This window comes from Convolutriloba macropyga, chromosome 12 (assembly GCF_964194025.1).
Source record: "Convolutriloba macropyga chromosome 12, txConMacr16.3, whole genome shotgun sequence".
NCBI classification, from domain to species: domain Eukaryota; kingdom Metazoa; phylum Xenacoelomorpha; order Acoela; family Convolutidae; genus Convolutriloba; species Convolutriloba macropyga.
The window spans coordinates 13,221,292-13,236,826 of NC_134479.1; positions in this window are offsets into that span (position 1 = coordinate 13,221,292).

Consider the following 15,535-nt stretch of genomic DNA (forward strand, 5'->3'; position numbering starts at 1 on the left):
TCAGCCCTTTTCTTACATAATTTCAGCGCATTCAGCGCGCTTCTTACAAAAAAATGCGCTCAAAACGGCGCTGACATCTCGACCAGGGCTTCTCTGCGTTAAGGTTGACAGAAGTTGTCCGTTGTAGTTAAGCAGTGTAAAAGTTTATTGAACGCTGTTCTTTCAGTATTGGTAATATCTTTTTTTTTCACCTCAATAGTGACCAGGACGATATGGCTTTTATTCAGTTTCTCCGATATTTGAACTATTTAAAATCTTGCTTCGACTTTGTTATTTTCCAATCTACTGACCAGTTGTATCATAATTTATATAACTTGCTCTGCAAGTTTCTTGAAAGTCTTATTGATGACAAGCTCTGATAACGAAACCTTGGAACAGATGCGCAACAACAAAACCTCTAATAAATCAGTTGCTTGGACGAGGCTGGACCCTCAAAGGCAACAAAACCGCGCCATCAGCGTCAACAACATACTTAGCGAATCCACTAGAAAACACGCTCATTGCAGATTTGTATAAGGATGCATTAATTATCCAAAGAATCACTCATATCCTAATTGCGAGTTAAACATCTAAAATCTGGAAGTCGGGGATTATGTGATAACCGAAAACAACGAGATGTGAGTAGTAACAAACCTATACACCTGAACTCACTTTTTGGCTGATTTTCCCCAAACATGTTCGATAATGCGCGCGGATGAAAAGTTCTTGGCAATTATTCCCTGTATGTTAGGATTGTTGCCTGAATATTTAATAGACTTACCTTAACTCCATTATTTTAAGTAGACAGGTACCTTCTTTGTTTATAAGGAGTAATTACAGAAGCTGGTAAACTTTGGAGAAAAATGTTTTTACGCACGGTAAGGGAGCAATTGACTATGGGGGTATCGTGCAATGGGGGTAATGGAGTGGAAATCCCATAAAGATTATAGGGTATAGCTTTTGCATGAGAGTAATAGGTTTTAGCGGTTACATGTAGAGACGCTACTTGGTAAATTCCAGAAGTTGAAAATTACATTCCACTTATTGCATGGAGATAATAGGGTATAGTTTTACCTTGCGGATAAAACACGTAGAACTGATTTTCTGCAAGCAAATAAAAGAGCAAAGATTTGAATCAGGATAGAAGGAAACAGAATTGCATGTGGCTAATAAGGTAAACAAAGTTTGCCATGGGAAAAAAGGGTGTAGATTGCAGCCTTTGCAATTAAGTAATGGGGTGAAGATTTGATTGGGTTTAATAGGGTAAAACATTGCATACTATTTAGCCGAACAAAATTGTCGTTGGGATAGTAAGATATAGGTTTGACTGTCGGCAAGATAAGGATATGATTTGGAAAAAAAATATTAGGATTCAGATTTGCATAGGGAGCAAAAGATATAGAATTGTCTTGTTTAGAATGTGGTATAGCTTTGAATAACTACGATATAATATATACAGGAAAAAATTTTGAATATCTGCACGCTCGTAACATGGTGAAGATTAGTACCAAGATTGCTTGGTTTAGTATTTTATGGAGACAAAAGGGGGTATAGATTCCAATATCTGCACACAAGTAAAAAAAAGGAAGTGATGATTTGAATCTTGATGAAAGCTTGTAGTATCAAACAATAATTATAGAGTAAATTTTGCCAGGCAGATAGTATTGTATATAATGGATCACATGCAATTGGGGGGGGGACAAAAAGGTTGAAGATTTGAATCTGAATACTAGGGTATAGTACTGAGTGGAGGTTAAAGGTAGGTTTTATTAAGATACTGTTGTATAGAATTCAATAATAGCAAGCATGAAATTTGAGTAAACATTTGAGTCGGTAAAGTAGAGTACGGTTTTGCATGGAAGATAATAGGGTATAGTGTTGCCATTAAGGTAATATACCGGTGCCATATAATTTTTTAAAGCAAAATTTTAAACATTGGTGAGCACTAAGTATTAGTTTTAGTGATATGAAGTACGAAAGAGTCATCAAAGGTCACCTGTACATCATTATTTTCCTCTCAATGTACAAGTCCTAGAGAAGATTTTCTTAAGTAAAAGTTGATCGTTTAGTAAAAACTAACACAAATATACTTCAAAAAACATCAATTTTGCGCATATAACATATGTATGAGTCATCAAAGGTCAATTGTACATCATTTTTTTCCTCTTAATGTACAAGTCCTAGAGAAAAATTTCTAAAGGAAAATTTGTTCCATTGGTGAAAACTAACACAAATATACTTTAAAAACATCAATTTTGCTCACATAACATATGTATGAGTCATCAAAGGTCAATTGTACATCATTTTTTTCCTCTTAATGTACAATTCCTAGAGAAAAATTTCTTAAGGAAAAGTTGTTCCATTAGTGGAAACTAAAACAAATAAACTTTAAAAAGAATCAATTTTGTTCATATAACGTATATATGAGTCATCAAATGTCAATTGTACATCATTTTTTTCCTCTTAATGTACAATTCCCAGAGAAAAATTTCTTAAGGAAAAGTTGTTCCATTAGTAAAAACTATAACAAAACTACTTTAAAAAACATCAATTTTGCTCATATAACATATGTATGAGTCATCAAAGGTCAATTGTACATCATTTTTTTCCTCTTAATGTACAATTCCTAGAGAAAAATTTCTTAAGGAAAAGTTGTTCCATTAGTGAAAACTAAAACAAATAAACTTTAAAAAGAATCAATTTTGTTCATATAACGTATATATGAGTCATCAAAGGTCAATTGTACATCATTTTTTTCCTCTTAATGTACAATTCCCAGAGAAAAATTTCTTAAGGAAAAGTTGTTCCATTAGTAAAAACTATTACAAAACTACTTTAAAAAACATCAATTTTGCTCATATAACATATGTATGAGTCATCAAAGGTCAATTGTACATCATTTTTTTCCTCTTAATGTACAATTCCCAGAGAAAAATTTCTTAAGGAAAAGTTGTTCCATTAGTAAAAACTATTACAAAACTACTTTAAAAAACAATCAATTTTGTTCATATAACGTATATATGAGTCATCAAAGGTCAATTGTACATCATTTTTTTCCTCTTAATGTACAATTCCCAGAGAAAAATTTCTTAAGGAAAATTTGTTCCATTAGTGAGAACTAACACAAATGTACTTTAAAAAATATCAATTTTGTTCATATAACGTATATATGAGTCATCAAAGGTCAATTGTACATCATTTTTTTCCTCTTAATGTACAATTCCCAGAGAAAAATTTCTTAAGGAAAATTTGTTCCATTAGTGAGAACTAACACAAATGTACTTTAAAAAATATCAATTTTGCTCACATAACATATGTATGAGTCATCAAAGGTCAATTGTACATCATTTTTTTCCTCTTAATGTACAAATCCTAGAGAAAAATTTCTTAAGGAAAAGTTGTTCCATTAGTGAAAACTAACAAAAAACTACTTTGAAAAACATCAATTTTGCTCACATAACATATGTATGAGTCATCAAAGGTCAATTGTACATCATTTTTTTCCTCTTAATGTACAAATCCTAGAGAAAAATTTCTTAAGGAAAAGTTGTTCCATTAGTGAAAACTGACACAAATGTACTTTAAAAAATATCAATTTTGCTCACATATTATATGTATGAGTCATCAAAGGTCAATTGTACATCATTTTTTTCCTCTTAATGTACAAGTCCTAGAGAAAAATTTCTTAAGGAAAAGTTGTTCCATTAGTGAAAACTAACACAAATATACTTCAAAAAACATCAATTTTGCTCACGTAACATATGTATGAGTCATCAAAGGTCAATTGTACATCATTTTTTCCCTCTTAATGTACAAGTCCTAAAGAAAAATTTCTTCAGGAAAAGTTGTTCCATTAGTAAAAACTAACAAAAAACTACTTTAAAAAACATCAATTTTGCTCACTTAACATATGTATGAGTCATCAAAGGTCAATTGTACATCATTGTTTTTCCTCTTAATGTATAAGTCCTAGAGAAAGATTTCTTAAGGAAAAGTTGTTCCATTAGTGAAAACTAACACAAATGTACTTCAAAAAACATCAATTTTGCTCACATAACATATGTATGAGTCATCAAAGGTCAATTGTACATCATTTTTTCCCTCTTAATGTACAAGTCCTAGAGAAAAAATTCTTAAGGAAAAGTTGTTCCATTAGTGAAAACTAACACAAATAAACTTTAAAAACAATCAATTTTGCTCACATAACATATGTATGAGTCATCAAAGGTCAATTGTACATCATTTTTTCCCTCTTAATGTACAAGTCCTAGAGAAAAATTTCTTAAGGAAAAGTTGTTCCAATAGTGAAAACTAACACAAAACTACTTTAAAAACATCAATTTTGCTCACATAACATATGTATGAGTCATCAAAGGTCAATTGTACATCATTTTTTTCTCTTAAAGTACAAGTCCTAGTGAAAAATTTCTTAAGGAAAAGTTGTCCCATTAGTGAAAACTAAAACAAATAAGCTTTAAAAAAATCAATTTTGTTCATATAACGTATATATGAGTCATCAAAGGTCAATTGTACATCATTTTTTTCCTCTTAATGTACAATTCCCAGAGAAAAATTTTTTAAGGAAAATTTGTTCCATTAGTGAGAACTAACACAAATGTACTTTAAAAAATATCAATTTTGCTCACATAACATATGTATGAATCATAAAAGGTCCTTTTTTCCTCTTAACGTACAAGTCCTAGAGAAAAATTTCTTTAAGAAAAGTTGTTCCATTAGTGAAAGTTAGCTCGAAACTACTTTAAAAAACTTAAATAAAGCTCACATAAAGTATATATGAGTCAGCACAGGTCATTTGCACATCAATTTTTCCTCTTAATGTACAAGTGATAGAGAAAATTGTCTTAGGAAAATGTTGTTTAATTAGTGAAAGTTAGCTCAAAGCTACTTTAAAAAACATCAATTTTGCTCTTATAACGTATATACGAGTCACCAAGCTCAATTGTACATCAATTTTTCCTCTTAATGTACAAGTGATAGAGAAAATTGTCTTAGGAAAATGTTGTTTAATTAGTGAAAGTTAACACAAAACTACTTTTAAAAAACTTAAATAAAGCTCACATAAAGTTTATATGAGTCAGCACAGGTCATTTGTACATTATTTTTCCCCCTCTTAATGTAGAAGTCATAGAGAAAAATTTCTAAAAAAAGTTGTTCAATTAGTGAGAAGTAACACAGAACTACTTTAGGCAAACCTAAATACTGATCACATAAATTAAATATGAGTCATCAAAGTTCATATGTACATAAATTTCTCCTCCTAATGTACAAGTTATAGAGGAAAATTTCTTAATTAAAGTTGTTTAATTAGTGAAAGTTAACACAAAACTATTTTAAAAAACTTAAATGAAGCTCAGATAAAGTATACATGAGTAGCACAGGTCATTTGTACATTTTTTTGTTTCCTCTTAGTGTAAAAGTCAAAGAGAAAAATTTCGATAGCAAAAGTTGTTTAATTAGTGAAAAGTAACAGAGAACTACTTTAGGAAAACCTAAATACTGCACACATAAATTATATATGAGTCATCAAAGGTCATATGTACATCATTTTTTCCCTCTTAATGTACAAGTCCTAGAGAAAAATTTCTTAAGGAAAAATTGTTCCAATAGTGAAAACTAACACAAAACTACTTTAAAAAACATCAATTTTGCTCACATAACATATGTATGAGTCATCAAAGGTCAATTGTACATCATTTTTTTCTCTTAAAGTACAAGTCCTAGTGAAAAATTTCTTAAGGAAAAGTTGTCCCATTAGTGAAAACTAAAACAAATAAACTTTAAAAACAATCAATTTTGTTCATATAACGTATATATGAGTCATCAAAGGTCAATTGTACATCATTTTTTTCCTCTTAATGTACAATTCCCAGAGAAAAATTTTTTAAGGAAAATTTGTTCCATTAGTGAGAACTAACACAAATGTACTTTAAAAAATATCAATTTTGCTCACATAACATATGTATGAATCATAAAAGGTCCTTTTTTCCTCTTAACGTACAAGTCCTAGAGAAAAATTTCTTAAAGAAAAGTTGTTCCATTAGTGAAAGTTAGCTCGAAACTACTTTAAAAAACTTAAATAAAGCTCACATAAAGTATATATGAGTCAGCACAGGTCATTTGCACATCAATTTTTCCTCTTAATGTACAAGTGATAGAGAAAATCGTCTTAGGAAAATGTTGTTTAATTAGTGAAAGTTAGCTCAAAGCTACTTTAAAAAACATCAATTTTGCTCTTATAACGTATATACGAGTCACCAAGGTCAATTGTACATCAATTTTTCCTCTTAATGTACAAGTGATAGAGAAAATTGTCTTAGGAAAATGTTGTTTAATTAGTGAAAGTTAACACAAAACTACTTTTAAAAAACTTAAATAAAGCTCACATAAAGTTTATATGAGTCAGCACAGGTCATTTGTACATTATTTTTCCCCCTCTTAATGTAGAAGTCATAGAGAAAAATTTCTAAAAAAAGTTGTTCAATTAGTGAGAAGTAACACAGAACTACTTTAGGCAAACCTAAATACTGATCACATAAATTAAATATGAGTCATCAAAGTTCATATGTACATAAATTTCTCCTCCTAATGTACAGGTCATAGAGGAAAATTTCTTAATTAAAGTTGTTTAATTAGTGAAAGTTAACACAAAACTATCTTAAAAAACTTAAATGAAGCTCAGATAAAGTATACATGAGTAGCACAGGTCATTTGTACATTTTTTTTGTTTCCTCTTAGTGTAAAAGTCAAAGAGAAAAATTTCGATAGCAAAAGTTGTTTAATTAGTGAAAAGTAACAAAGAACTACTTTAGGAAAACCTAAATACTGCACACATAAAGTATATATGAGCCATCAAAGGTCATATGTACATCATTTTTTCCCTCTCAATGTACAAGTCATAAAGAAAAATTATTTGAGGAAAACTTGTTCTAATAATGAAAACAAACGCAAAACTGCTTTGAAAAATGTCAATTGCGCACACATAAAGAATATATATGAATCATAAAAGGTCCTTTTTTCCTCTTAACGTACAAGTCATAGAGAAAAACTTCTTAGGGAAAACTTACTGCTCAGTTAGTGAAAATTAATACAAAAACGTTAAAAAAAATCAATTTGTCTAACATAGTTGATATTTGAGTCGTCAAATGCAACTTGCACATCTTTTTTCCTCATAATGTTCAATTCATAGAGAAAAATTTCAACAATTTCAAAAAAGAGTCAAAAAAGTTCATTTGCACCTTTCTCCTAATTTTTTCTCCTAATTTACAAATCTAGCGGAAAGTTTGTTTGCTTGAGGTTGTTTCCTTAGTGAAAACTAACACAAAACTACTTTAAAAAACATCAATTTTGCTCATATAACATATGTATGAGTCATCAAAGGTCAATTGTACATCATTTTTTTCCTCTTAATGTACAATTCCTGGAGAAAAATTTCCTAAGGAAAAGTTGTTCCATTAGTGAAAACTAAAACAAATAAACTTTAAAAACAATCAATTTTGTTCATATAACGTATATATGAGTCATCAAAGGTCAATTGTACATCATTTTTTTCCTCTTAATGTACAATTCCCAGAGAAAAATTTTTTAAGGAAAATTTGTTCCATTAGTGAGAACTAACACAAATGTACTTTAAAAAATATCAATTTTGCTCACATAACATATGTATGAATCATAAAAGGTCCTTTTTTCCTCTTAACGTACAAGTCCTAGAGAAAAATTTCTTAAGGAAAAGTTGTTCCATTAGTGAAAATTAACAAAAAATTACTTTGAAAAACATCAATTTTGCTCACATAACATATGTATGAGTCATCAAATGCAACTTGCACATCATTTTTCCTCATAATGTTCAATTCATAGAGAAAAATTTGAACAATTTCAAAAAAGAGTCAAAAAAGTTCATTTGTACCTTATTTTTTCTCCTAATTTACAAATCTAGCGGAAAATTTGTTTGCTTGAGGTTGTTTCCTTAGTGAAAACTACCAATAAAATAATTAAATTTTCAGTTTCGTCCATACAAAATTTTCCAAAAGGTCATTTTTTAATACTTTTTCCTTTTAAATTACTTTTAAATTTATTGTTTACTAGTAATGACTCATTTATAGTTTATATGACCGAGCTTCATACATTTTGAAATAATTTTAAATAATTTTTCCGCATGAATCAACTTTTACTTAGGATTTATTTCTCCGGGACATGTATATTGAGCGGATTAAAAATGACGTACAATTACACATACTGATGACGCATATATAATTTACATTACCGACAGTAATACATTTCAAATTGTTTGCATGTTAGTTTTCACTAATGAAACAAGTTTTTTCTAAATATCTAATCTCTGGGTACTTTAAGAGGGTGAAAAATGATTTAAAATTGACTTTTAATGACTCATTTACATTTTCGCGGACAAAACTGATACTCTTCTGAGAATTTTTCCGTTAGTTTTTGCTGATTGATCGAGACTTTCTTAAAAAAATGAGTCTCTGAAGGCTTCGCTCAGAGTCTTGTATTTTATGAAGGGAAAAATGAGTCTCATTTTAGTTTGCGTAAAGTTTTAAGAAGCCTTGAATGAGTTTTAACTTACGAAAAAGCTTTTAATGAAGGAACTTTCCCCAATACTTGTACCTCAAGTGGAATAAAATGAACATTGACGTTAGCTGACTCGTACATACGTTTTATGGAAAAAACTAATGCAAAGTAAAGTGTTTTTTTGTTAATTTTCACCAATGAAAGAGTTTTTTATTTTATGAACTTTTCACTGCGACTTGTACATTAAGAGGGAAAAAATGATGTACAATAAAATTTTTATGACTCATTTTATATTTTTTATGACACAAACTAATACATTTCAAAAAAATCTTGCGTTAATTTTCAGAAATGAACGTTTTTTTACTTGTACTTTTCTCCAGGACTTGTTCCCTAAGTAAAAGAAATGATGTACTTTTAACACTTTATTTCACATATACTCATATTTACCTTTTATGAGCAAAATTGATACAATTTTATGTTTTTTGTGTTATCTTTCAGACACAAAACAACTTCATAGAAGGAAATTTTCACTGTAACTAGTAAGCTAAGTGCAAAACGATGTACTTATGATGACTCTCACATTAATTTAGACGACACATGATGACACGTGAAACAACTTTCTCATGAGAATTTTTTTTGTTCTGGTCTTGTATATTTAGGAGGGGGCGATGCACAAGCAAATATTGATGACTCATTTATACTTAATGTAAACAAAATTGATGCTTTTTCAAGTATTGTTTTAGTTTTAGCTAGGAAACAAATTTCTCTTTGGAACTTGTAATTTAAAAGGAAAAAGTATTAAAAAATGACCTTTTGGGAAATTTTGTATGGACTAAACTGAAAATTTAATTATTTTATTGGTAGTTTTCACTAAGGAAACAACCTCAAGCAAACAAATTTTCCGCTAGATTTGTAAATTAGGAGAAAAAATGAGGTACAAATGAACTTTTTTGACTCTTTTTTGAAATTGTTCAAAATTTTCTCTATGAATTGAACATTATGAGGAAAAATGATGTGCAAGTTGCATTTGATGACTCATACATATGTTATGTGAGCAAAATTGATGTTTTTCAAAGTAGTTTTTTGTTAATTTTCACTAATGAAACAACTTTTCCTTAAGAAATTTTTCTCTAGGACTTGTACGTTAAGAGGAAAAAAGGACCTTTTATGATTCATACATTTGTTATGTGAGCAAAATTGATATTTTTTAAAGTACATTTGTGTTAGTTCTCACTAATGGAACAAATTTTCCTTAAGAAATTTTTCTCTGGGAATTGTACATTAAGAGGAAAAAAATGATGTACAATTGACATTTGATGACTCATATATACGTTATATGAACAAAATTGATTGTTTTTAAAGTTTATTTGTTTTAGTTTTCACTAATGGAACAACTTTTCCTTAAGAAATTTTTCTCTAGGAATTGTACATTAAGAGGAAAAAAATGATGTACAATTGACCTTTGATGACTCATACATATGTTATATGAGCAAAATTGATGTTTTTTAAAGTAGTTTTGTGTTAGTTTTCACTAAGGAAACAACCTCAAGCAAACAAATTTTCCGCTAGATTTGTAAATTAGGAGAAAAAATGAGGTACAAATGAACTTTTTTGACTCTTTTTTGAAATTGTTCAAAATTTTCTCTATGAATTGAACATTATGAGGAAAAATGATGTGCAAGTTGCATTTGATGACTCATACATATGTTATGTGAGCAAAATTGATGTTTTTCAAAGTAGTTTTTTGTTAATTTTCACTAATGAAACAACTTTTCCTTAAGAAATTTTTCTCTAGGACTTGTACGTTAAGAGGAAAAAAGGACCTTTTATGATTCATACATTTGTTATGTGAGCAAAATTGATATTTTTTAAAGTACATTTGTGTTAGTTCTCACTAATGGAACAAATTTTCCTTAAGAAATTTTTCTCTGGGAATTGTACATTAAGAGGAAAAAAATGATGTACAATTGACATTTGATGACTCATATATACGTTATATGAACAAAATTGATTGTTTTTAAAGTTTATTTGTTTTAGTTTTCACTAATGGAACAACTTTTCCTTAAGAAATTTTTCTCTAGGAATTGTACATTAAGAGGAAAAAAATGATGTACAATTGACCTTTGATGACTCATACATATGTTATATGAGCAAAATTGATGTTTTTTAAAGTAGTTTTGTGTTAGTTTTCACTAAGGAAACAACCTCAAGCAAACAAATTTTCCGCTAGATTTGTAAATTAGGAGAAAAAATGAGGTACAAGTGAACTTTTTTGACTCTTTTTTGAAATTGTTGAAATTTTTCTCTATGAATTGAACATTATGAGGAAAAAAGATGTGCAAGTTGCATTTCATGACTCAAATATCAACTATGTTAGACAAATTGATTTTTTTTAACATTTTTGTATTAATTTTCACTAACTGAGCAGTAAGAGTTCCCAAAGAAGTTTTTCTCTATGACTTGTACGTTAAGAGGAAAAAAGGACCTTTTATGATTCATATATATTCTTTATGTGTGCGCAATTGACATTTTTCAAAGCAGTTTTGCGTTTGTTTTCATTATTAGAACAAGTTTTCCTCAAATAATTTTTCTTTATGACTTGTACATTGAGAGGGAAAAAATGATGTACATATGACCTTTGATGACTCATATATACTTTATGTGTGCAGTATTTAGGTTTTCCTAAAGTAGTTCTCTGTTACTTTTCACTAATTAAACAACTTTTGCTATCGAAATTTTTCTCTTTGATTTTTACACTAAGAGGAAACAAAAAAATGTACAAATGACCTGTGCTACTCATGTATACTTTATCTGAGCTTCATTTAAGTTTTTTAAAATAGTTTTGTGTTAACTTTCACTAAATAAACAACTTTAATTAAGAAATTTTCCTCTATGACTTGTACTTTAAGAGGAGAAATTTATGTACATATGAACTTTGATGACTCATATTTAATTTATGTGATCAGTATTTAGGTTTGCCTAAAGTAGTTCTGTGTTACTTCTCACTAATTGAACAACTTTTTTAAGAAATTTTTCTCTATGACTTCTACATTAAGAGGGGGAAAAATAATGTACAAATGACCTGTGCTGACTCATATAAACTTTATGTGAGCTTTATTTAAGTTTTTTAAAAGTAGTTTTGTGTTAACTTTCACTAATTAAACCACATTTTCGTAAGACAATTTTCTCTATCACTTGTACCTTAAGAGGAAAAATAGATGTACAATTGACCTTGGTGACTCGTATATACGTTATAAGAGCAAAATTGATGTTTTTTAAAGTAGCTTTGAGCTAACTTTCACTAATTAAACAACATTTTCCTAAGACGATTTTCTCTATCACTTGTACATTGAGAGGAAAAATTGATGTGCAAATGACCTGTGCTGACTCATATATACTTTATGTGAGCTTTGTTTAAGTTTTTTAAAGTAGTTTCGAGCTAACTTTCACTAATGGAACAACTTTTCCTTTAGAACTTTTTCTCTAGGAATTGTACATTAAGAGGAAAAAATTGATATACAGGTGACCCTCGATGACTCATATAATTTTTATGTGAGCAAAATTGATGTTTTTTAAAGTATATTTGTGTTAGTTTTCACTAATGGGACAACTTTTCCTTAAGAAATTTTTCACTAGGACTTGTACTTTAAGAGAAAAAAATGATGTACAATTGACCTTCGATGACTCATACATATGTTATGTGAGCAAAATTGATGTTTTTTAAAGTAGTTTTGTGTTAGTTTTCACTAATGGAACAACTTTTCCTTTAGAAATTTTTCTCTAGGACTTGTACATTAAGAGGGAAAAAATGATGTACAATTGACCTTTGATGACTCATACATATGTTATGTGAGCAAAATTGATTGTTTTTAAAGTTTATTTGTGTTAGTTTTCACTAATGGAACAACTTTTCCTTAAGAAATTTTTCTCTAGGACTTGTACATTAAGAGGGAAAAAATGATGTACAATTGACCTTTGATGACTCATACATATGTTATGTGAGCAAAATTGATGTTTTTTGAAGTACATTTGTGTTAGTTTTCACTAATGGAACAACTTTTCCTTAAGAAATCTTTCTCTAGGACTTATACATTAAGAGGAAAAACAATGATGTACAATTGACCTTTGATGACTCATACATATGTTAAGTGAGCAAAATTGATGTTTTTTAAAGTAGTTTTTTGTTAGTTTTTACTAATGGAACAACTTTTCCTTAAGAAACTTTTCTCTAGGACTTGTACATTAAGAGGGAAAAAATGATGTACAATTGACATTTGATGACTCATACATATGTTACGTGAGCAAAATTGATGTTTTTTGAAGTATATTTGTGTTAGTTTCCACTAATGGAACAACTTTTCCTTAAGAAATTTTTCTCTAGGACTTGTACATTAAGAGGAAAAAAATGATGTACAATTGACCTTTGATGACTCATACATATGTTATGTGAGCAAAATTGATATTTTTTAAAGTACATTTGTGTCAGTTTTCACTAATGGAACAACTTTTCCTTAAGAAATTTTTCTCTAGGATTTGTACATTAAGAGGAAAAAAATGATGTACAATTGACCTTTGATGACTCATACATATGTTATATGCGCAAAATTGATGTTTTTTGAAGTATATTTGTGTTAGTTTTCACTAATGGGACAACTTTTCCTTAAGAAATTTTTCACTAGGACTTGTACTTTAAGAGAAAAAAATGATGTACAATTGATCTTCGATGACTCATACAAATGTTATGTGAGCAAAATTGATGTTTTTTAAAGTAGTTTTGTGTTAGTTTTCACTAATGGAACAACTTTTCCTTAAGAAATTTTTCTCTAGGACTTGTACATTAAGAGGGAAAAAATGATGTACAATTGACCTTTGATGACTCATACATATGTTATGTGAGCAAAATTGATTGTTTTTAAAGTTTATTTGTGTTAGTTTTCACTAATGGAACAACTTTTCCTTAAGAAATTTTTCTCTAGGACTTGTACATTAAGAGGGAAAAAATGATGTACAATTGACCTTTGATGACTCATACATATGTTATGTGAGCAAAATTGATGTTTTTTGAAGTACATTTGTGTTAGTTTTCACTAATGGAACAACTTTTCCTTAAGAAATCTTTCTCTAGGACTTATACATTAAGAGGAAAAACAATGATGTACAATTGACCTTTGATGACTCATACATATGTTAAGTGAGCAAAATTGATGTTTTTTAAAGTAGTTTTTTGTTAGTTTTTACTAATGGAACAACTTTTCCTTAAGAAACTTTTCTCTAGGACTTGTACATTAAGAGGGAAAAAATGATGTACAATTGACCTTTGATGACTCATACATAAGTTACGTGAGCAAAATTGATGTTTTTTGAAGTATATTTGAGTTAGTTTCCACTAATGGAACAACTTTTCCTTAAGAAATTTTTCTCTAGGACTTGTACATTAAGAGGAAAAAAATGATATACAATTGACCTTTGATGACTCATACATATGTTATGTGAGCAAAATTGATATTTTTTAAAGTACATTTGTGTCAGTTTTCACTAATAGAACAACTTTTCCTTAAGAAATTTTTCTCTAGGATTTGTACATTAAGAGGAAAAAAATGATGTACAATTGACCTTTGATGACTCATACATATGTTATATGCGCAAAATTGATGTTTTTTGAAGTATATTTGTGTTAGTTTTCACTAATGGAACAACTTTTCCTTAAGAAATTTTTCTCTAGGACTTGTACATTAAGAGGAAAAAAATGATGTACAAATGACCTTTGATGACTCATACATAAGTTATGTGAGCAAAATTGATGTTTTTCAAAGTAGTTTTTTGTTAGTTTTCACTAATGGAACAATTTTTCCTTAAGAATTTTTTCTCTAGGACTTGTTCATTAAGAGGAAAAAAATGATGTACAATTGACCTTTGATGACTCATACATATGTTATGTGAGCAAAATTGATATTTTTTAAAGTACATTTGTGTTAGTTCTCACTAATGGAACAAATTTTCCTTAAGAAAATTTTCTCTGGGAATTGTACATTAAGAGGAAAAAAATGATGTACAATTGACCTTTGATGACTCATATATACGTTATATGAACAAAATTGATTGTTTTTAAAGTTTATTTGTTTTAGTTTTCACTAATGGAACAACTTTTCCTTAAGAAATTTTTCTCTAGGACTTGTACATTAAGAGGAAAAAAATGATGTACAAATGACCTTTGATGACTCATACATAAGTTATGTGAGCAAAATTGATGTTTTTCAAAGTAGTTTTTTGTTAGTTTTCACTAATGGAACAATTTTTCCTTAAGAATTTTTTCTCTAGGACTTGTTCATTAAGAGGAAAAAAATGATGTACAATTGACCTTTGATGACTCATACATATGTTATGTGAGCAAAATTGATATTTTTTAAAGTACATTTGTGTTAGTTCTCACTAATGGAACAAATTTTCCTTAAGAAAATTTTCTCTGGGAATTGTACATTAAGAGGAAAAAAATGATGTACAATTGACCTTTGATGACTCATATATACGTTATATGAACAAAATTGATTGTTTTTAAAGTTTATTTGTTTTAGTTTTCACTAATGGAACAACTTTTCCTTAAGAAATTTTTCTCTAGGAATTGTACATTAGGAGGAAAAAAATGATGTACAATTGACCTTTGATGACTCATACATATGTTATATGAGCAAAATTGATGTTTTTTAAAGTAGTTTAGTAATAGTTTTTACTAATGGAACAACTTTTCCTTAAGAAATTTTTCTCTGGGAATTGTACATTAACTGGGAATTGTACATTAAGAGGAAAAAAATGATGTACAATTAACCTTTGATGACTCATATATACGTTATATGAACAAAATTGATTCTTTTTAAAGTTTATTTGTTTTAGTTTTCACTAATGGAACAACTTTTCCTTAAGAAATTTTTCTCTAGGAATTGTACATTTAGAGGAAAAAAATGATGTACAATTGACCTTTGATGACTCATACATATGTTATGTGAGCAAAATT